Below are 23564 nucleotides of genomic sequence, written 5' to 3'. Positions count from 1 at the left end.
TTGATGGCCTGCTTCAGCTCGAGTCCTCTTTGGGGCATGTGTGGAAAGAGGTTAACGAGGTCCAGAAGGGGCCAATAGCAGTCTCGATGGTTAGCCCCAGTAAGTTTCAAAAATATAACACCATGGGCAGGCGTGGCAGTGAACAAACAAGTGGGGCTGCAATGGTGGATAGAGATTTGAATGTAATCTCGCTGAATGTCAATGGCCTTAATCATTATGTCAAGCATAGAAAAGTGCTGCAATATCTAAACTCGAAGGAGGCCGATGTGGCTCTATTACAGGAGACGCATCTGCTGAAGGTGGAGGCAGAAAAGCTACATAGGGGATGGGTGAGGAAAGTCTATTACTGCTGCTGCGGGAAAGGCAAGAAATGTGGGGTAGCCATTCTTATTAGGAAGTCTATACGTGCAAGGATTAGCAAGGCGTGGCCAGATGGGGAGGGCAGGTTGGTAGCGGTCAAGATGCATGTGGGAGACAATACGCTGGTGGTTGGTTCAATATATGAGCCCACTCCTGATAAGCAAGCCTTTTTCCCATATCACTCCAGGACGTTGAATGAGATGCCCAACAATAATATATTATTGGGGTGGGTGGACTAGAACTGGACCCTTGACTCCTTCCTGGATAAGTCAGACAAACACATAGGGCCTCATTACGGGGTTGCCACTAAAACCCACTGGTAGGAGGCAGGTTACCGGCAACCCTGTAACACCATTACTACCACCTGACATCCTGGTGTTACCGGGATATCACAGGCGGCAGCGGTACAGCTATTTCTCTTTCCCATGGAGTCCACATGGAGTCCAATAGGACTCTGTGGGAATCGAAAAACCTGAAGCACCAGCAACATTAGTAACGTTGCCAGTGCGTTAGTGCAAAACCTGCCGGTAGGGGCCAAAATTACCGGCAGGTCAGGCCTGCGAGAGGTTTTGGCCCCTACTGGCAGATCGCAGTAACCCAGTCCGGTAAAGGTGCCTTGTTACAAAAGGCAGAGTACTCCCTTTTCTGGCATGCAGTTACTGGCAGCCCAGCTTAAGAAGAGGGAAAAGCAAGGGGGAATCACAATGCTCCAATGTAAAGACACCAGGAAGCATGTGAAACAAGTCAATTAAATTCTACAGGAATTCTGTTCTTTCTACAGAGCCCTGTACACGGCAGAATCTGCTGCTGACTTCACAACAGAACAGCCGTTCTTAGACTCCTTGCCAACTCTGCGCTTAGCTTAGGAGGACCAGTTGATTTTGGGGGGGGCCGATATAAATAGAGGAAGTGTGGAAAATTATCACTAGTATGAGCAGCTGGATATCGACGGGAGAGGATGGTCTGCTGGTGGAGATTTACAAGGTGGAGGGACCAGATATGCTGCCAAATTGGCACTGATGTTTACCAAGGTCGTGAAACTAGGGGAGCTTCGGGAGAGGTTTAATGGGGCATTAATAACAGCGATCCGGAAACCAGGCAGGGATCCCCTTTTCTGCAGCATCTACTGGCCGATTCCACTGAATAATACGGATATCAAAATCGTTGCCACAGTCTTAGCATTGAGGCTGTAAAAAGTAATCCTAAAATTGATCCTTGAGACTCAAGTGGGGTTGGTCCCGGGCACGGCAGCAAGAGATAGCAGACGACTATTGTTGCACCTGCTGTGGCAGGAAAGGGGATGGGCAGAGCCTAGAATAGGACTCTCGCTCGATGCTGAGAAAGCGTTTGATCAGGTGGAGTGGAAATATCTGCCCAGGACAATGGACCGCTTTGGCTGAGAGGGCGGGTTCACTGCAATGTTTCGGCTCTTTGATAAATGCTCCAGCGCCAGATTTAGGGGAATGGCTCTGAGTCAAAGGTGTTTTCCATCAGTAGAGGAACAAGGGGGGATGCCCACTTTCCCCCTTACTATTTATTTTGGCACTGGAGCTATTATCCATGGCTATAAGACTAAATTCGGGTAGTAAGGGAATAGAACTGATAGGGGGACAGAAGGTGCTTTTTTTAACGTATATGATAACATGATAACACTGGCGGGTCCGGATTCCTCAGTGAATGAGCTGATGCGGACAATTGGCGTTTTATCTTCTTTCTCAGGATATAAAATAAACTGGTAGAAGTGCAAAGCTATGCCTCTGAATGATAGTACTTACAAAAGCTGTGTAAATGTGAACGTCTCAAGCACCTAGGAATATACTTAAACAAGGGTTTGAAGAATATGATTAAGGACAATGTGGAACCAGCGTGGGGGATGGCCCAAGTGGAGATCGAAAGGTGGGCATCGTTGAACCTGTCAATTTGGGGGCGGACCAAAATAGTTAAAATGGTAACGGCTGCCCAGCTGAACTACATATTTGGCATGCTACCCCTGAAAGTTTTGGCAGGACTGATGAAAAAATAATGCTGGGCATCAAATCATTTGTTTGGGGAAGTCATTTATCATGACTGAAAATGGAAAAACGGTATGAGAGAGAGAGAGAGAGAGAGAGAGAGAGAGAGAGAGGAGGGCTCAGGTTACCTCAAATGGGTGTATACTACGTTGCCCAACAATTGTCTCAAGTAGCAGAATACTTTCGGGGTGAGGCGCAAAGGCCAGCAGGGGTGTGAGAGCAGAAAACCTTGCTTAAGGAGGGTCATAGGGTCATCTTTAGAGAGGAGGGGAGAGATAAAGCGCAGCCAGTACTCTGCAAAAACATTTTAGCCTGGGAAAGAGCCCATGCATGGCTCAAGGTGGATGGTTACTGCCGTTTAGAGGCCCCAGTCTGGCACAGCAGAAGGATAAGGATAGGGTAATGGCATGTCTACTGGAAGAGATGGGCGGATGTGGGTATACAGCAAGCGAGGGACATTCTGATGGGGAATCATTGCGTGGCATTTCGTGAGTTGGGGCGGAAGGAGGCATAGGCAGATGACACACTGCATGCAGAAGATCACTAGAGAGCACCAAGGAGAGAATTGTGCCTCACTGATTACAACCTTGCTAGGGAAGTGGAACTGGGGCAAGGATCTAGTGGGCAGCCTTTACACAGAGATAATGGATTTGGTGTACACAAGCCGAAGCAGAAAGGGAGTCTTGGACACATGGCAGAAGCTTTTAGGGGAACAATTCTCAGAGGAAACAATTCACAGCATTTTTCAAAACATTGGGAAAGGGGTTATGGAGGTGAGGCTAAGGTTAATGCACTATAAGATATTACAAGGATTTTACTGGACATCGGATAAGCTTGGGGCTGCCCGACTCACACAGGACGAGAGGTGCTGGAGGTGCAGTAAAAGTACAGGGGATCTAGGGCACATTTTATGGTACTGTCAGAAGGTACATGGATACTGGTGAGAGTGTGGGAGGTGATAAAGAACACGCTAGGATAGAGTGCCCAAAAGAACCCAAGATTTTGCAGGATAAGTCACAAGTGCCAAACGTAGCCAGAGCAGAAGTGGCTGAGGACATCACTGATGGTGGCAAAACAGATGATCTTAAGACTCTGGAAATCAGACTCAGTCCCAGCAGTGAGCGCATGGGAACAGCAAATGGTCAAAGTAGCCTCGTATGAACGGCTGATACATAGGCCAAGAGACAGGGAAGCAGACTTCCAGTTAACCTGGGAGAAATGTCTATGGGGCACCTGAGTAGCACAGGAGTGGCGTGAGGTGGGGTTACCAAATGGGGTTGATAGCAGGCAGGAGGAGTTACTGAGATCACTATGAGGGTATGTTAGGAGGGGGCAAACAGTAGTGTAACGCTCACCTGGAATCCACGGGGACGTCACTCAGCCTGTTCTGACCTCTTACAACCTCAAACCCTTCCCTGGAGGCTATTCAACTGGAGACTGGGCCTAAAACACAGCATTTGTAGAGTTTAACTCCCTATTGTCTCTGTGTGATTGAACCCCTTCTTCCCCCGGGTCCAACCCTTCCCTTTGATCCACAGCTCACCTTGTTTTCTTGGATAGTGTGCTCTCAGTCCTGCTTTCAGCGCAGGGGCACGTTGATTGATGCAGGCTCGTTGCTGCCTAGTTACTTCACTGGCAAGAGTCCGACAGGTAAGTATGATGAGTCTTTTGAACAGTCTCTAACTACGCTCCTTTCCTTCCTTAGGTGATGGCTGGCGTCCGTGAATGATGGCGTGCTGCTGAGATGAGTAGAGCTGAAGGTGAATGAGAGCGCGATGCGCTTTGCACCCCTTTCATATTTGTGTTGAACTGAGTTCTTTTTCTGTGTCTTTTAGGTGCCGCAACGTTTTCAGCGTGGATGCTTGTTATGAAGAAAAAATGCAGTGGGTAAGCGCGGTATGCTGCACCTCTAGATGTTTCCACGCTAACATGGAGTGCCTTTTCCCTCTTGCAGATGGATGAGAAGTTCTGGAGACAGAGTTCCCCCAGAGCGGCTGGGATTCAGGTAAGCGTTTGAAGCTCGTACAGTATTTAAAAATAAGCGAAGATTTTCAGAATGCTTACTAATGCCTTTTTTCTGTTCTTTTCCCTTTTCCTTAGGAAGCGGCGTGCCGGGATGGGAATCACACCACCGAAGATGCCCGCAGAACAGAAGGAGCGATGAATGATGGGCAGAAGTGCCGCAAGGTAAGGCTGTTCCTAACTGCGTTCTTGTTCTTGCATTAGCTGAGCGCAGAAGAAAGATGCAGGCCTATTGGAGACTGATCCGAACACAGTGAGTGTCACGCTGCAGGTTCAGAAAACGCAAAGCATGTTTCTCGCCCTGGGTGTGGCTTAAATAGTCTCTGGGTATCCCAGGTGTCTCTGGGCTGAACCACACCTAAAAGACTAGACTGCACATGCCATTCTGGGAACCGAAATATGTGGGGGCATCCATCTTGTCCCCATCAATGCACTACAAGTCCAATCTCCAATGTTATCCTATGGGAGCGAGTGAGTCTGGTGCCACACGCGCCAAGTCTGACTCCAAGTGGGTCTTTGGAGGGATGGAGAGGCCCTTGAGGGCCATGTAGGTGATTGTGGCCTGGCTCCAGCATGACATCTTGGAGGGCTGGGGACATGAGGGGCAGGAATCATGACAGTAGTCTACTGAGGGACAAGTCTACTGTGTCGAGGTTACAGGTTTTTGTTTTCTTCATAGGTTGTTCATGGAAATTAGGATTGTGATGTTATTGTAATGTAACGGTTACTACTCTCACTTTATGACTAGAGTGCACCGTAATGATCTCCAGGGTGCAGAATAGGGCTCATCAAGTGAGATATTACTCACGTGGAAAGGGTGAGCAAGTCGGGACAATAGTGGGAGCCCAACCCTGGGAGGTCGGTGAGGAAGGATCAGGGATGGAATGGCTGCTTAGTCCCTACCAAATGGGGTCCAGAGGGGGGAGAGGAGAAAGTACCAGCAGAAGGCAAAGGAGATGGACATTGGATCAGAGAATAGCAGTAGCACAAGAACCGGGTAGCAATCACAGTGGTCAAATGAAAGTGAGGGAGCATGCTTGGAGTAGCGATGGGTTGTATTAAATTAAATTCAGTCACATTGATTTACGGAACTGTATCAATGAACTATGGCACAGGGTTAAGGAGTCGGCTCAATGAACTGTAGTGAATTAAATTAAATTAAATGAAATCACATTGATTTACGGAACCGTATCAATGAACTATGGTATGGTGTTAAGGACTCGGCTCAACGAACTGTAGTTGGAGGTTGACCAAAGGACGTATCAGCGAGGATGTATGTGCGGCTGTTTACTAAGGAGATGTTTTCTCCCGATACGGCTCCCAAAGAGACTTGGTGGATGTATATTAGTAACGTTGGTACCTACCAGATGTTCTAACACTGGCCCTTTACCGACTGGCTCTACGGGGAAGTACCAGCATGTCTTCGAGATACCGGAGATGATGAAGTGACCAGCCACGAGGTTTAGAACTCATCACCTCTCCGCCTGCTGGGAAAAAGGTGCCTTACCCAACACGGAGCCCTTCAGTATGTATTTATTCTATAGATCGAGCTTAGTAAGGTCAAGCTACAACCATTAAGGTGCACTTGGTAACAGATAAAATTTCCTGCTAAATTCAGGATCATCTGACCATCTCACAAGGATTATTCTCCACGTACTAGATCAGCAGCAACTCCATATAGAGTAATTTGAAGACTCCCAACTGTGGCGAGAAGTTTGGACTTGCTTTTCAACTGCTGTTTTTATTGTAATAGAAACTGAAATAGTGACACTCCTCCTGATGAATGTTCCTAGAATTATATATGAATTATATACGAGAACGGAAACATGTCGAGTGCTGTGTCCTAGTAAAGTTTTCTACTAGTGACCAATTTGAAACCCAGTTCGAAGGTTTGTTAACAGAAAGGTGACAAAGGCTTCTAATGTTATCTACAAGTAATTGTGTTCAACATTCTCACACCTTCCTATTTCTAGGATTCTTTTTTGTCACATATTATTTTTATTGTGTTTTAGAATAGATATTGCTTTTCCACATCAAATGATTTTTGCTTTGTTGTGAGTTTTTTAAGTCCAGATGTATATTTTTGTGAATAGTTTTGTGACTAAATTGATACAATGTTTGATGAGACATGTATGACTCACTGCAATGTCTTGGAGTGACTGCTGAAAGGTTCTATCTACCTCTTGTATTAGTTGAGTTATATTTTCCCAAAATAAGGTAGAGTTCCCACTATAAGTGGGTAATTTGGGTTTCCGTTGTTATATATTGAGCCTCTATTGCATTACTATATTAGAGTGTACCTTTCTCATTTTCAATGGACAACCTAAAGGTATGAAAATGGGTAACAATTAATCACCCGTTTCCCCTTTTTTTGAATGGTTCAGCACCAGTAACAGAACTCTTATTGGCGATGTAACCAAGAAATGTATTTATTTATTTATTTACTTGTAACACGCCGGTAGCTCGCAGGCATCGGGGCGCACATGCTCACAAGGACGACAGAAAGAAAAACGGGACACAGAGGGTAGCTATCAAGGAGTTCCTGGGTCTACCACTTGAAAAAGTGAGAAAATTACTTCAATGTACAATATTTATATAGGTATGTACACATTGAGATATTCCTTTGACTCCCAGAATACTTCTGTGGTTGAGCATTACAAAGAAAATTGTGAGGGGCCACTAATGTGAGACTCATGACTGTGTTTAGGTTTCTAAGGATTTACCATTTTATAATACACCAAATTATAAAATAAAGCCTAACTAAACCTACTCTAGCAGGGGATTCCCTACCGAATCTAAGACCTACGTGACAACCTCCTAGCATTCACAAAACTAACCCTCACTCTAAACAACATAAACATTCTAAGCAACATGAAAACAATACTATACAAGGTTACCAAACACCCAGTGTCTTGGATGACGTCTAGTGGTCCTGGGCAGATCCTGATCCCCTTAGAATGTCCCAAAGTCAATTTCCTCCAAGGAACAAAACGTATTTATCAAAGTCTCGAAATGTTCCAAAGAAACAAATGTTCACAAAAACACCAAATCCATTGGCAAATGTCTCTTCTTTGCTTCATGAGAAGATTCTTCTTTTAAAGTTCCACAAATAAATAACAGCACCAATGCGGTTTCAACTTCTGTGGTGTATTTTATAAAGTTTGTCAGGATACTTCTACTTAAGGTTTATCTTCAGCAACTTCCACATCGAAAACTGTCAGAGCACGCTCCCTTTCTCCACAGGTGGCTTCAGCTTCTATGTCTTGGATTTTTCTTTTCATTGTATATGGTAGTCAAACCTTTTACAAAATCAACATATCATCTAAAACGTTTGCAAATCAAATTTAGTCAGCTACATTTGATAAGTTAATAAAAGAAGCAAATCCAAAACAATTAACAGCACCAAAAAGAAAAGAAAAGAAAAGAGGAAAAAATTGTTTCTCCAAAATAAATCAGGAAAGATCAAGTGGAGAAAGGAGGAAAGCAGCATACTTAAACAAGAAGAGAAAAAAAAGGTAGAAGACAGAAGCATCCTTCAAAGGCGATGGCCAACAGAAGACAGGACAATTAAAACCTTAATCATGGAAAGAGAAATCTAATTACAGGTGAAGGTAGCATAAGTGGACTTAGTCTCAACAAAAACATCTCAAGACCAGTATTTTATATCACAATGTTGTTTCTTTCCAGGACTTGTATCACCACCGTTGTAAGGGCAATGTCCTGCCCAGCGATCAATCTATCCCAAAACATGTCTGGTAGAAACCCCTCTTTCCCAACTCCAAACCTTGCAAAGAACAATAGCATGGAGGGCCAGGTGCCTTCACAATCAATCAGTAGGTGTTTAAGGGATTGGTTAGCTGGATTCTTGCATACCTTACAAAAGATGTTAGTGTTCTAACCTAGGCCCCTTTTGGTCAAAACCTCCCCAGTTTGAACTACGTTTAGACGTGTTCTGAGGAAGCTTTTCCTAATCTTCCATGCTGGGAACATTACTAGATATTTTTCAATGAAGCCCTGTTTTTTTCCTTCTATGTCTTGTATTGTATTTTATGGTATTGTTTATTTATATAGCGTCTATACACATGAATTCAAAGCGCTCAAGGAGGTTGGGAACAAGGGGAAAAACATCAGTCGCTTATAGCCCTTACAAATTTTGTGACGATAATAGTCTGCACAGGCAGAGTAAGTGCGTAAAATACATTTAACGGTTTAGACACAGCAAATAAGCCCGATGACGATTCTGTGCAATTAGGGGGGGAAGACAAGAGAAAACAGACAGACCATCATCAGCCATTTGCATTTGGGACGTGCAAGTGCATAGAAGGTCACAGGGAGTGGGAGGTCTATGTGCACCAAGTGCACCCAGTCGGCAGAGACTGGGGTAAATTCAGAGAGAGGTACTCTCTTTGGTTATTCTAAGTGCTGAAAAACATAGGTTGTCGCAGTGTTCCCTGTTTTCTGTCTTCCAAGTTGAGAGTGTTCTCCGATTCCCTCCTCTCCAGTTCTGACACTTTCATCCTTGTTTGGAGTTCCAGGGTGTCCACTGAGGTCTGGTTGGCCTGCAGCCCTTGGATCTTATCTCCCACAGACAGGAGTCTCTGATCTATTTTGCCCAACCTCTGGTCAAGGGCTGATCTGATGCCCCTGATCTCCTCCATGAGGGCCGCAACGTCTAACTTCGGGCCTGCCGGGTCCCATTCCAATGCTAGTCCCAAGGGGAACCAACCTCGTCCTGGCCTGCTCCTGATCTACAAAGTGAAACCTCTGTAGGGACTCTCCAGCTTATGGACCAGGGGGCAAGGTGTGAAGGCCCTCTCTCCTTGGGTCAACACAGATCCCTCTCTGTGTCTCTGATCGTCTCCACCAGCAAGAGCTTAGCTCTGGGTGGGAGTCTCCTCCTTCTACGGATTTCCAGGTCACTCAGTGGCTGTCACCTCTCCTCTCTTGATGTGTCCCGGGCTACAGGGCGGGGCCTTTGACTCATGCCTGGGCTGATCCCTTATTGCACACTCCTGTCTCCCCACATGCAGCGGACCTCTCTGCTGTGCCCCCACAGCCATCACAGACACCTGCTTTCCAGTGCCCAGGAAGTGGCCACTAACTCCCACAGCCCGAGTCTACACCCTTAAGCAGTGGAGGGGGGCACCCCTGTACCTTCTCCCTCTGAACAACTGTGTCAGTTTTCCCCATTTGAGGTGGTGTGTTCCCCTCCTCCGCTATTGTATGTCACCAGCAGCACCTGGTAAGGAGTATCAGACCGCCACCTCAGGGCTACCAGGAATCACTCTGCCGTTCAGTCCGTCTCGCCTGCTGTGCCTCAGATGTCAAGGTGGATCCCCCGCCTCAGGCCTGGGCTATCCTCTTGCCCCTCACTCCAACCGTCACACTGGCAAGCCTCTGGGGCAAGTGTCCCACCAGTATAGTCGGACACCAGTGGCTGTGTCCCGTTGACCTATCCTTTATGTGTCCCCCAGTTGCCTACAAGTCCTGCTTTTTAAATATAATTCCTCCCTCTCCTCAGTTCACACTCACCAACTGTTACTTGGGGTGCACTTTCCTGATCAGAGTTGAAAGCCAGAGACGGAAATGTTGGAGGGAGAAATGACTGAAGATTATTTTTCTGAAATAACCTTTGGTCTTTTCTCCCCTGAACATTTCCGACTTGGTCCCCGCCCCCACCCACCCACACTGCCACCCCCCTACTTACCTTGCTGTGGCCGCCGACTCGCTGTGACTCTGCAACACTTATTCCCTTTCACTTTCGTTATCAGGAACCGGCTCTGCAGGGTCCTTTCCTTTTTTTTTTGTACAGGGTCTGGCTGCGGGAGACTCCACCTAAACCCCCACTCACAATTTAGAGAGCAAGGGTGCGGGGGACACCCCTGCAGCCCCTGCCAGAGAATGGGAGATTTAGTCTAACTTTTTGGCCCGTCAGTATTTTCCATCGGCTGAAATTCGGCCAAATCTCCCATTCGGTCTTTTAATCCCTGTCTTTTTGGATGATTCTGCACTTTCCTACACCCTACGGGCTGATCTGTCCTCTCATGGCCACTGTTGTACTGGTGCTATTGCGGGCTCTTCAGGGCTGCTGCCAGGGTCTCCGTCAGCCCGAATCCCTGCAGGGCCATGTCCAGGATCTGGCTCCAGCAGGATCCTGCAATACCTGTTTGACGGCCCCATGCACGAGGTCCACCTGTGTCTAGCGACCTCAAGTGGGACGCTTCTGATCACCATCTCAGGCTGAGCCTGCACCCAGCCCCATGCCGATTTCACCCACTGCTAGCTCCGGCTCCAGACCAGCAATCTTCACAAAATTTGGATTGGGGGTACCCTGATGGGGTCACTCCAGGGTACAAATGTCAGATCTGGCCCAGGGGTGGGAATGGGAGGGGCTCAGTTTTCTTTTATGTCCCGCGGTCTGGGAGCATGTGGATTAGCCAGTCATCCTCTATGCTCCCCCGGGTGGCCTCTACACAATATTAAATGGAATCTCCACTTCCTCTGCATGGTAACAAAACATCTGGTGTTGTACTGTTGGTTCCTTTGCATTTGTTCTTTGAAATACACAGCTAACAGGGCGATTTATGATTCAGTCCTGCCCCAATGAGTAATTACAGCTACTTTCTATCACTTCAGTCAGAGTCCAAGTCTTTGATGGTGCACATTTACTTTGCCTTGGAAGAGCTAGCTGATAGGAAGGTCAGGTTAAATGAGAGTAGGCCGCTGCTCAGAATACATTCTGAATTTTTATTATGCATTTGGGTAGGCTCACTGGCAAATCAGGTTGTTCATAAGTTCCATTTGCTTTGTTTAGGAATGCCTGTTCCCAAAACAAATGGTGCAGGCAGAGACATAAACTTGTATAGTTCTTCTTCAAAGAAAGTGTTCACACTTTTCTCATGGTAAAGCATCCCCCATATCCTCCAGCTTGTTGGAGCATGTTTGCAATTTTGTTCCTTCTAGGTCGAAAGCTGCTGTTCGATTCTGAAATGCCTTCTTTTCCTTTCCCCATTGGAAATGTCACCTTAAACAGAACAACATTATAACACCTTTGCTGTCAAACTCCTATCAACGTTTATTTTTTCAATAATTCTGTATGTTTATTTATATAAACAGATTGTCAATCTTGCAAAGGAAGACAGACACAATGCAAAGCCAAATTCGTTTTTTCATCTTCCTATAAACTGAGGTGCTTTTCATCCCAGATCGAACTGTTTTTCCTTTTGACTAAAAAGTTCTGGATTCTTCCATTTAACTCAAAAGATTTCTTTATGTGGATTGTCATATTATGTTGAACATATGCTCTTGTTATAGGCGAGATGCTAATATCGCATGTTTCCTCGCACGTGTCATTTTTCAGATGCTGCACACAAACTTCTACTCACATTTTGATTTTTAAACTTGCGCTTTTCTTTCTTTGCATTCTTGTCTTCAGTAAACGAAGAACCCCCCTTGCTCTTGCTCCTTGCACAGCAAAATGGAGAGGGAGGACAAGGGATTTTCTTTTTCTTTTAGGATCTTTCTGATCAACTTTGAATGAGCCTTTCTTCCACCATCACTTTCAGTTTGAGGAACAAAGGAGATTTTCTTTTTCATATCTTCTCCCTCTCAGTTATGTTTATTGTGAGGGATCTTTCCCCGTCCCTTACACCCTGAAAAGAATTCTCCAATTAGAAAACTATTGAGAGGGGTAGAAAGGCTGGTTTAGTAACACATAGAGACACAGGTATTTTTTAGGAAAAATATACATCCTATTGTGCTATTTTTACATTTGGTCATCAATTTTCATGAAAATTCATAATTTCATCCAGCCATTCTCTTGCACTCTAATTGTATTACTTACCAGTTAATTTCTCTTGTTATTCATTTTCTTTTTCTGTTCTCCAGGTTTCATCCTTCAGAATTTTCTTCAACCCTAACTTTGGATGGCTCCTCAGTCCTTCTCAAAGTTGGTTGACAGTGACAGCTTTGTAACTGGTTGAGGTGGCATGGCTAGCAGCCCAGAAAATGGCTGCTGGTAGCTTAGTCTCCGGACAGCACACACCGTCAAAACAGATCAAAAGCTGCCCATTATTTTTTGCAGCAATGTTATCAGTGGGCAGAAGCAGCGGAAGCGATAAGGAGCCTTTTCATGAAAGGGAGGCCCGCTGAGGTCGCCAAAGGCTCCCAGAACGCTGCGCAGCACATACCATGTAAGGAGTGTCTGACAGCAGCTCATCCCCACGGTTGCAGCAAAGGAGAGACACAGAAAGGGAGTGTCTGATCCCTGATCCCTGTATGCTGAGCAGGCTCTTCAGCTCGGATGGGGGAGGCAGCAGGGAACCAGAAAACGCTCAGTAGAGCGTGCTTGAGGCAACCTCTTCCCCGGGTGTTGGAGCAGCTGTGTTGGCGAGCCTCACGTTGTGACTTGCAGCAGCCTGGTCTGGGCTGAACAAGCCTGTCTTCTGTTTTACCTGCCTGCCTCTAAGCTGATGCTCGGCCGCCATCTTGTAAGGAAGCACTAGTATATGAGACATATAGAAGTAATCACAGAAAACAGCTCTTTGGTTCATACTCTTACTCATATGGGAGTGTAAGCCTGATGGTGGTGAGTGGGGACGGACGCTGATAGGATCCTGTCGATCAATCTCTGGCAGTATGACCTTAAGAAATACAAGGCATTGTTCACAAGCATTATGGCATCAAAGAAGGCTCCGCTTTTCAATAGTGAGAAGTCCATGCCCTTCTCACCAGTGCATCCAAAACAGGGCCAGGGGGACAATAACCACCAGAGTGAACTGGTGAACTGGCAATGATATTGTCAGAGTTGACGGCCATTCAACTGACAATCACTTCAGTTGATAAGTGCACACAGGAGATGCAGGATGAAGTGAAAAGGTTTTGAGTGGAGGTGCATAATTTCACTGGGTAACTAACAGAGGCTGAGGAAATAATTTCCACAATAGAAGATAGAGTGGAGGGGCTTGAGCATCTGCAAGGCAGAGTATTTGACCTGGAAGCGAACGTGAATGAATTGGAGGACAGAAACAAGAGGAATAACATTAGGGTGTTTGGATTTCCTGAGGGTGTGGAGGGTTTCGAATGTGGCCACATGACTGGAACAATGGCTCCCATCCTTTCTCAATATTTCCTTTTCCCCCGCCTTTGGAGTTTCAGATAGCCCACAGAGTACGCCTCTTGAGACCGACTAACAAAAGAGATTATAGACCGCACATTGCGTGTCTACTGCATCACAATCAGGTGGCCAAAAATACACAGGGTGGTGAATGTAGCAGAAGGGAAAATGTCCTTTCAGGGCCGCTCAATAAATATTGTGCAGGACTTTTCCAAACTAACCATAGAGGGGGTTGTAAGCTCCCACTGGATTCCATCCTTGACAGAAGGTCACAAGTATCCTTCCATAGAACAAGCATGCATAAGGTATTTGAGAGTCTAGTCTTAGAAAATGGCCTGGTTGACGTATAGAGAATCTGTATCCCGGATGTTGTAGATTTCACCTTTTTCTCCCCATCACATTCTTCCTACTCGAGGATTGATTATATATTTTTGAGTAGACTCCTTATCACGCAGGTGCATAGTGTGGAAATCTCTCTACGTCTCCTCCCGGACCACTGTTTAAAGTGGTCCTGGAGTTCGAAGACACTCAGAGACGAAGCACTAGGTGGCAGTTGAATACAGAGTTACTACAAACACCTGTCTTTGTCACTTCCATAGATCAGTTCACTGTAGAATTTTTTGAGCTAACTGGTACAGAGACCTTGTCACCAGGGGTGATGTGGGATTCCTAAAAGGCAACTCTTCGGAGGCACATTATATGGTTTGTGTCAGCCAGAAATAGGGTGGCAACGCAGGAGGCTGCCGAAAGGCTTCAGAGTATTAAGGATATAGAGCTGGACTATTTGCGTGCCCCTAGTCAGGGAAGGCTGAAGGCTTTAATGAAAGAGAAGGCTGAATACAACCAACATTGTTACAACAAGGCAACAGGGGTGCTCTTGAAATACAATTCACATTCTTTGGGAGGGCTAATAAGACTGAGAGGCTTCAAACTAGATATGTGAAAACTAGAAGTCAGAGTAATAAGGTGGCTTCTCTGAAAGTAGATGGGAAGGGGGTGACGAAGGGCAAAGGCATACCTCATACCTTTGCCAATTACTATAAATTCCTCTATTCACCGGTGGCGACTCCTGCTCCCGATTTGAGATGGTTTTACCTTGAGCAGACCCTGCACCCTACTCGACATGGCATCCCCAGAGAAGAATTAGGCAGACTGGAAGGGATATAACTCTAGCTGAGATTAAGAAGACGATAGTTAAGTTAAGGGGGGGAAGGCACTAGGCCCGGATTACCTGGCCATTGACCTTTTTCGTAGTTTATGGACATCCTTGCCCCAAAATTGTTGCAAATATATCAATGTTATGTTCGAGACAATAACTTGGGCAGAACTTCCTTTGAAGCCTTGATATATGTGATACCGAAACCGAATAGGGACTCCTGCTTAGTAAAGAACTGTAGGTCCATATCTCCAATAAATGTGGAGGCAAAGATTTTGCTAAAATAATGCACATGAGACTAGGCCCGCTGTTACCAAAGGTAATACAAAGTGATAAAACCGGATTTTTTAAAAGGAAGACTCTCAGGGGCAAATTGTCAACTACTTTGTGGCATCCTTGGTCTGGCCAGGAAGGTGGCGAAATCATGGGCAGCAATCACGCATGATGCTGAAAAAGCCTTTGACAGGGTGGGGTGGCAGTTTCCGGTGGAGGCTCTGAGATGTTATGGTTTAGACTAAATGTATATCCCTGGTTTTCACTTTATATCACCCTCCCAGATGTGCAATCTTTATTAATGTCTCTTTCTCCCCCTTCTTCTCGTTAAATAGAGGCACCAAGCAGGGATGTCCCCTGTCACCTCTCCTGTTAATTTTAACATTGGAACCTCTGTTACAATGTATACGGTTGAACAGAGGAGTTTAAGGGGCAGCGGCACACGGATTAGAAATCAAGGTTACTGTTTACACAGATTATATTTTGGCTTTGATGGAGGACCCACAGACTTCCTTACCCCATTTTCTAAGCGATATTGCCGACTACTTGGACGTCTCAGGTTATAAATTAAATGTTGATAAAACTGATATTATGCCACTAAATCAATACTGCTTACGCAATGTGAAGGCTCAGGATTTATTTGGACAGCACAGGCGGAAAGCACAGGGGATAAAATATTGAGGGATTAAAGTCACGAAAGATAAGCAAACCACACTCCAATAGCCAGGAGATATTATATTAAGTCAATTCCCTACTGTCTAGATTGACCCCAAAGCACCGGTCATGGTGGGGAAGATTGGAGACAATCAAAATGTCCATCACACCCATCATTTTATATGCCCTCTAGATGTTACCCCTAAAATGGCTGCCAGTGTATTTTACAGCACTTGACATAAAACTGTGCTGGTTTCTATGGAATAATAAGAATGCTAGAATTTCTTTCAACTGGCTTTGGGCTGCATTATCTCAGGGTGGAGTTAATTTCCCACACTTTCAAAGATATTTAGATGCTTTTATGATTAAACAGGTGCTGGAATGGTGCAGGGGTACTGATGTGAGCTTATCGCTGCGAAGGATAGATTTGGAAGCAGCCTTGGTGGCGGCTTTCAGAACGGGGGATATTGCTTGTATTAAAACAAAACCACCACCAGGTATGAATGCTATCCAATATACTTGCGAGGCACTCTTAGAGTGAGTGAACAACATAGCAGAGGTGCATGGGCTAGAGGGAACACAGCCTATCTAGCATAACCAGAGGTTCAGGGTAGCCGGCAAAAGAGTATTTTGGGTGGTATGGGTCATAGTTAGTATTCTCTACGAGGATCAAGTATGGACGGATCAGCAGGCAATACCATTCCCAGCAGATGCATTCCCAGCAGAGCACGCTGCGGAGACACCGAGACCACAGTGGGAGAAACAGATATCCAGTGCGAGATGGAAAGCGGAAGAAGGAACCGCTGTATGTGTTAGGGACTCAGGACTGTGGAACTACTGCAGGACTTCCAAGAGCCAGAGAAGCTCGGAGAAGCTGGGAACCAGAGAGAGAAGCAACCTTTGGAACAGGGTTAAGGAGCAAGCCCCTGGGGTTGAGAAAATCCATAAAGAGGACTGCGTTGATGAATTGGAAATTGCTCTAGAAATAAGGGGCCAGAGCAAAGACCCTGTTGAGACCCAAAGGGGCAGAGTAGAACCAAGTGAAGGCAAAAGAGAAATCACCAGGGTAAAAAGAGTTTTTGAGAACAATCAATCATGATACGAGAGTCATCATCTTCCTCCTACCAGTACTTGGAAGAACCCCAGAGAATTATATGTGAGAAACAGTGCATGATAGGATAGTGCACCGTGTCTGATTAAGAGACATTATAAACGTGAGAAAGGGGTCTGGAACCTGAATGCTATATGCAAAGCCGTGCCTGGCAGGATAGTGTACTGGGCCTGAGTGAGAGACATCGGGCCTCATTCCAAGTCTGGCGGTCTGGAAATAAAGGTGCCGGTAGAAATGTACTGGCACCGTTTCTGGACCGAAAGTCTACGAGATTGCTTGCAGGGGCCGTATCTCCCAGCAGGTCTGACCTGCCAGGAGTACCAGCCCCTGCAGGCATGGTTTTCACGAGAGTACTGGCACCATGAGCAACAGCGCCAGTGCATCTGTGTCCCCATTTCTGTGGAGTTCTATGGAACTCCACGGCAAAGGGGATTTACAGTTTCCGCCGCCTGACATCCTGGTCTGTTTCCACCTGTAATATCCTGGTGGCACCAGAAATCAGGAGGTGGAAATGGTGTTACGAGGTTGGCGGCAACCCACCGGTAGCACCGGGGAGTTACCGCCGACCTCTTAATGAGGCACATTAAGAGCCTGAGAAAGGGATCTGCAACCCACATAAATGGAAGAGAAAACCAAGGGGGGAGAGAGATATCCTTTGGCAAAAGTCAAGTGAAGACCATGGGAAGAGAGAGATATCCTCTGGCAAAACCACAGACATCATTAGGAATATTGAAAGAGAGCCAAAGAAAGGCTTGGGGAAGTATGATATTTTCTCCCATCTTTGTGGAGTTCCACACAGTTGTAAAGAGTTGCCTAAGGGGAAAGAAGACCTCACCCTCCATCTGTGTAGAACCACATCGAAAGTCCTAGTTACGGCCAGGGGAAAAGGGACATTCCCCCAACAGTCACGAACTGCCAAAAACCATCCAGAATTAAGGAACCACCTTTCTGTAGTTAGGTCGGAGGTGGTTATATAGTTTTCTTTTGAAGTGTAAGGGATTGAAATAGATTCGGGAAATAGGACAGTGGAATTTACTTCTTTTGACGGACATTCTGACACTATCCTTAGTTTTATTTGAGGCAGGGAAACCCCTCTTAGTTGTAGGGCCATTTAGTTTTTTTTCTTACTTTCTGTAAAATCAATGTTTATGCCCACAAGCATGCCACCTTTGTGTACCACATCTACTTCTGCACCCTTACAGGCAGACTAGCATACAGCAATTTATCAAACTGAGCAAGCATGGATGGATGAGTGTGGGCCCGATTTCCTCTGGCATTGCTGGCCGAATATGTGGGCAATGGTTTGCCATGCCTGCGTCTCAGCATTCACTTCCCAAAACGTATATGTGTGGTAAATAGGGCACTTTGGATTCTTTCAAGGCTTTGGAAGGCTGATTCACGTGTACCTGACACAACAGAAACGGGATGAATAGTATGAGAGATTGAGTGGTGTGTGGAATGAGGTATGTCCAGTGTGTATTCTTGCAAGTCACTTTATGAAAACAAACAATAGAACCATTATGGGTTTGTAGAAGAGTTGGTGTTTGTATCATAGTGGTTATGATGTTCTAGCCTTGTGTTTAATGTTTAAGGGTTTCTATCCCTTGTAGTCAGGGGGTATGCTTGTCAGTTTTCTTTCCACTCTACCTCTTTTTTGTTAGATTTGGTATCTGGTACGGTCTTTGACTGTGAGGTTTAAATGTCGAGATTGGTTAGACATCCTTGGATCCCACACTGCATTTTGGTTCTCACCTATGGCAAACCACTAAGACCTGGACTAAACCGACGTACAAAAACTGACTATTGCACTACTCGAGCTTCCACCCTCGACATGTACGCGATAATTGCCCCTTGGACAATTTTTAAGACTCAAAAGAAACAGCACAAGAAAAGCGGATTACCAACTGGAAGCTAAGAAAATGGAAGACCGCTTAACAAGCAGAGGCTACTCATCCAAAATCACCAAGGATTCGCGAAAACGAGCAAATAACAACAACCGAGGAGCCCTTTTGTAATATAAGGAACAGAGAAAAATGAAACAAAACACGAAAGCACTGATGTTCGTCAGTACATATAGTCATATCTTGAATAGGATTAAGAAAATCATTGGCAAAAACTGGACCCTACTGGAGAACAGCGATCAACCCATCGCAAGACCAATTATCGCATTCAAAAGAAGCCGGAACGTGAAAGATCAGATCACACGGAATGATGTGAGTCGAAGACACGAAACACAGAAAACCTTACCACAACAATGGGGCCTCACAGATTTACTGGGACATGCCCCTTGCGGCCACTGCCCCTGCCGCCCGTACACATTCAAAAGTACATCAGTAGACATTGGACTGACAACTCATTGGCAACAGAAAACATTCACCAACTGCAATTCAAATATGGTTATCTATGCCATTTGGTGCCTGTGCAAGAATATCTATGTGGGCAAAACAGAAAGAAAAATGAAACTCTGCATTGGGGAGCACAGAAGCTGCATTAGGATCCGCACGTGGAACGTGCCATTGGTGGACCACTGGATAGAGACAATGCACACTCTGTATGACCTGAGCTGGACTGTCCTCTATAAACAAAAAGCAGGAATGGACAGCAATAGAGACAAAAGGACACTATTAAAAAAGGAACAGCAGCTGATTTTTCTGACCAATAGTATGCATACAGGCCTAAACGAGAAAATAAATTGGTGGGCCTAGCTGTTCTAACTACAGCAAAGCGCTAAAATAGAAGACATATATATTTTCTTATAAATATAAATGCCTCTCTTATTACATCTAGCATGGAATAAAGAACAGCACACCAATGCTATCGGCATTCGCTAAGCAAAAAGAGGTCAATTACCCAATATACGATATTGGAGATAGATGGCCTATTGCGCATTATAGAAATCACAGAGTCAGCCCGATGTATTTACCACGTAACATAAAGTCTGAGTCTTAAGAGTAATACCGGAACACTTATGTCACTTTCTAAATCTAACCTGCACCACAGGGACGTTAAATCAGGTGTCTCCAATTGCTCGCCGACACCGGATTAGGACGAGCTGGAGCGCATAGATCACGAGGCATACAGCTGACAGTAATCAAAGCACGGCGCATGCTCCACTGAGACCGGTATTTAAGGAGGACCATCAGTAATATAAATAATGAGAAAAACGGATCTAGACGCAGTGAGAAAGTGCCTGCAAACGCTTGCGAAGCTGAACGCAGTACGGGAGTCAACATCTTCGAGATTCACGGTAAGACCAATAAAAACGCGTAGGAAACTGCAGATGCATTGGACAAATGCATAACTAGACCAGGGGGAAATAGTCAAACCACAGCAGATGTGCCTCGACTGAGGGTAATTCGAGCACCCCAAATAACATATGTCTCCCTGCTCTCTTGCAGCCAGTGTATCGGGCTAACGTAGACTATTGGAAAGTGGTACCCACCCCTGTAACCTCGTGCGCCACAGTACGACGAGAAAATGTATCCAACGAAACTCGGATACAACTGAATAACTTGAAATAGGACAGCGTCTTAAAACCGTCTGTCTAAATATGCGCAACCCACAGCACTGACGCACAAAGGGTATGGACTATGAGGTCTGGGTAAAAGAGAATACGAGTACCCACCAGTACCAGCCTGTGTCAAAAACCGCCACTTTTCTATATATTTTTGTGTAGACACATTGAGCAATTGAAGCCCATTCAAGGGAGAAACCAGTGACCACGACGTAACAGTAACCCTGTTAAGGGTGAGAGTATCTGTAGCCCACAATGGATCTAGAACCCATTGACCATGGACTTATAAATGTACTGGTGTCAGATAGGTCTGTATTTTTTAATACAGGTTGAGCATCACTCGATTGGGAATGGGCAGAGAGCCTTTTCTGGTAGTCATTCTGTTTGGTAGTAGGAGGGGTTTTGCTGTTACAATACGGATACCTAACTCTCATTCAGTGTTGCATGCAACCGCAAAATGTCTCTGAGGTTGTCCCTACTCAATTGCTCAGCAGCTCTTCAGAGTTTTCTGGGCCACTTCTTGGCATTGTTTAATCTGAGCACCCCTGCCTGCTAGCCTGACATCCACCAATTGGAGGTGAAATTGCAGGTCTGCAGAGAGGCCGATTAGCTTAAGGTTTTCATCTTTGACTTCTGACGTCATATATAGCCCCTGTAGGGACTGCTTTAATGGGCTGTCTTCATATCAAATATCTGTAAAAGTAACTGATGAAATGTTATAGAAGTTTTGAAAGGTTGAAATTTGATAAGCTAACAAAATTTTGTGAAATCATGCATTTTATGTGTATTGTAAAAGTAATTGATGACATTTTATAGAAGTTTTGAAAGGTTGATACTTTTTAACCAGACAAAATAAAAATAAAAAAAATTTAAAAAATATCTGAATACACACGCAATTCTTTCCATTATTTCTGTCTCCCATTTTTCAATATCTGTGGTTGTCCAATCCCCTTTCAAATATAATTTGGAAACAACATGAGCTTTAACCAAAGGCATTGCTATGTCAGTCATCCCTCTGTTTAAAGTGTAGCAATCTACCACCACAATTCTCTCTAAACAAAAATGAAAATCTTCTTGTTCCTATTTTACCACTGTCACATTTGTGAGCTTTGCACAACTTGAGTAAAAGGTTTCTGTTGCAATGCCACTAGTAATTCCAGAAATAATATCCAATTGAGACCTCCAGTTTTGTGGAATCTTTTAATTAGGCAACAGCTAGTTTAGGGGAATGTTCCACCCACCCCAAATCAGGTGTGCACCATTTTCATTGATCAATAAGATTCTTGTTATGAACCAATTTAACAATATTGATTCCCTACAGCCCTCCTCCCCTTTCAGGACAAAAAACACACAAGGTTGCAAAGAAGGTCTATGTATTAGTACATAGAAATTATTGAATTGTTTTAAATATAAACAAATTATGCATCTATGAAAAACCAACTTCAATGAAAAATTATCAATACACTGGTCACATCACTTTTCTATGCTACATTTATTTTAATAGAATTTTGTAAACACTCACCTTAACATCTGTACACATGGTTTACCGTCTGCACCAATCCATTATGGATTGAAAAATCAATGAGCAATCCGGATAAAGCTCTCATTTGATAAAACACAATTGAATTAGAATATCCCTGCTATCGGAATCAGCCTACTTCCCCTTTATTGAAAATAGTTACCTCCCATCTTACTTAATGGACATATCAGAATTTCAAACAGCTTTTCTAGACAACTCTATTAAATTACCTGGTACTTGGCATTCCTGCATGTAAATCACTTGTAAAGAATAAAATGTCTGTTTAATATGCCTGTTCGCTAGACTGCCTACAATAGTGCTTCTATCACAGTGTAGTTTAAAAGAGTACCGTTCTAATTTTCAAGGGACAATTTAAAGACAGGAAAATGGGTAGCAGTTAATTACCCGTTCCCCTTTTTCTTTAATGTTTCAGTGACAGTAGCAGACATCTGCTTGGTGATAGAACCAGGATATTACTTCAATTTGTATTATTTAGGTATGAACACAGCGAGATATCCTTTTCACTTGCAGAATAATTCTTCTGTGTTTGATCATTATGCAGAGGAGGAGGCAAGGGATGTCCCAATGTACACACAATAGTCCCTGGGCTATCAAATCTATAATTACAGAAGCATATACACTTCTAAAATATGTATTCATTTCTCAGTATTTTTAGTCAATTTAAATACGCCACCCCCTCTATATTTTCACCAATAAAAAGGGGTCGGATTTCATCTATTCCCCTTTAGAGAATTGCTCCCCTCACTCACGATTATTTCCCCTTAATATTATACTTACATATTCATTTCTTTTTAGCTGTCTCACAGACAGGTGGGCACCCCCTTAAGAACTGCTTCAACTCTCCCCCTTTCTGTTTTGGGAATGTCTGTTGTCTCATTCCCTGAAGAAGGCCTGGGTCTTTAACTCTAGGTAGACCTCTCTTGCAGTGTGCTACTGTAATATAAACATGGATCCAAAGGAAAACAATATATTCCCTTCTCCTTTGTGTTGTTATCAATTATTTAAAAAAATATATATTTTTTATTGTAAAATATCGTTTTATATCAAAGAACCTTTTTTTACATCTTTCAAAAGTTCCAAAAGTTGTTATCACTTCTAGTTTCTCCCCTTCTTCCCCACAATCAGTCAACCAGGCAGTGTGTGATTGATTCCTCCCAGAGTCTCTTGGTTAAAATGTATATAGATCCAAAACAATTCCCTTCAAAGGTGTGCATAATTTCTCTAATACAATTAGTCAAATGCATGTGATTGGACAGTGTTCTGAAAGTGACATCATACTAAAACATCCCCTCCATGTTCATTCGCATATCAATGAAAGGCCAGTTTTATGGGAAAAACTTCCAAACCCAGTTTCCCTCCCATTTTATGTGATGTCATCTTGTAGATTTTTGTCATTTTCTGAAACAACATATTCTTCACATGTGATCATGTTACTAATCAGTTCATCAGTTTTCCTTCACTCAGGTGATTACCGCATAAGATATTCTCATTTCGGCACGATACACAGTAGGTGTGTTATAGATTTGGTTGTTTTACCCTGTGCTACTTTTACACATAATTGCCATTCCCATCTCAGAGTAACCAGATTCACTGACACAAATAGTGGGAGATATCACTGCTATGTGCCGTTTCTGTGTGAAAATATACACATTCCCCTAATTTACATATTGAAAAACACATCAATAAATATTGTTTCGCGGTCAGCTGCTAGAGCTTTGCACCCTGAAAAGGTTTTTTTTATTTTTTTTAATTAAGACTCTACGACCTTCCATCCAAAAGTTATACATGAAAGAAATGTTACTCCATG

This window comes from Ambystoma mexicanum, chromosome 5q (assembly GCF_040938575.1).
Source record: "Ambystoma mexicanum isolate Mex_15411 chromosome 5q, UKY_AmexF1_1, whole genome shotgun sequence".
NCBI lineage: Eukaryota > Metazoa > Chordata > Amphibia > Caudata > Ambystomatidae > Ambystoma > Ambystoma mexicanum.
The sequence above is the reverse complement of the archived record's forward strand: the minus strand, read 5'-3'. Positions refer to the sequence as shown.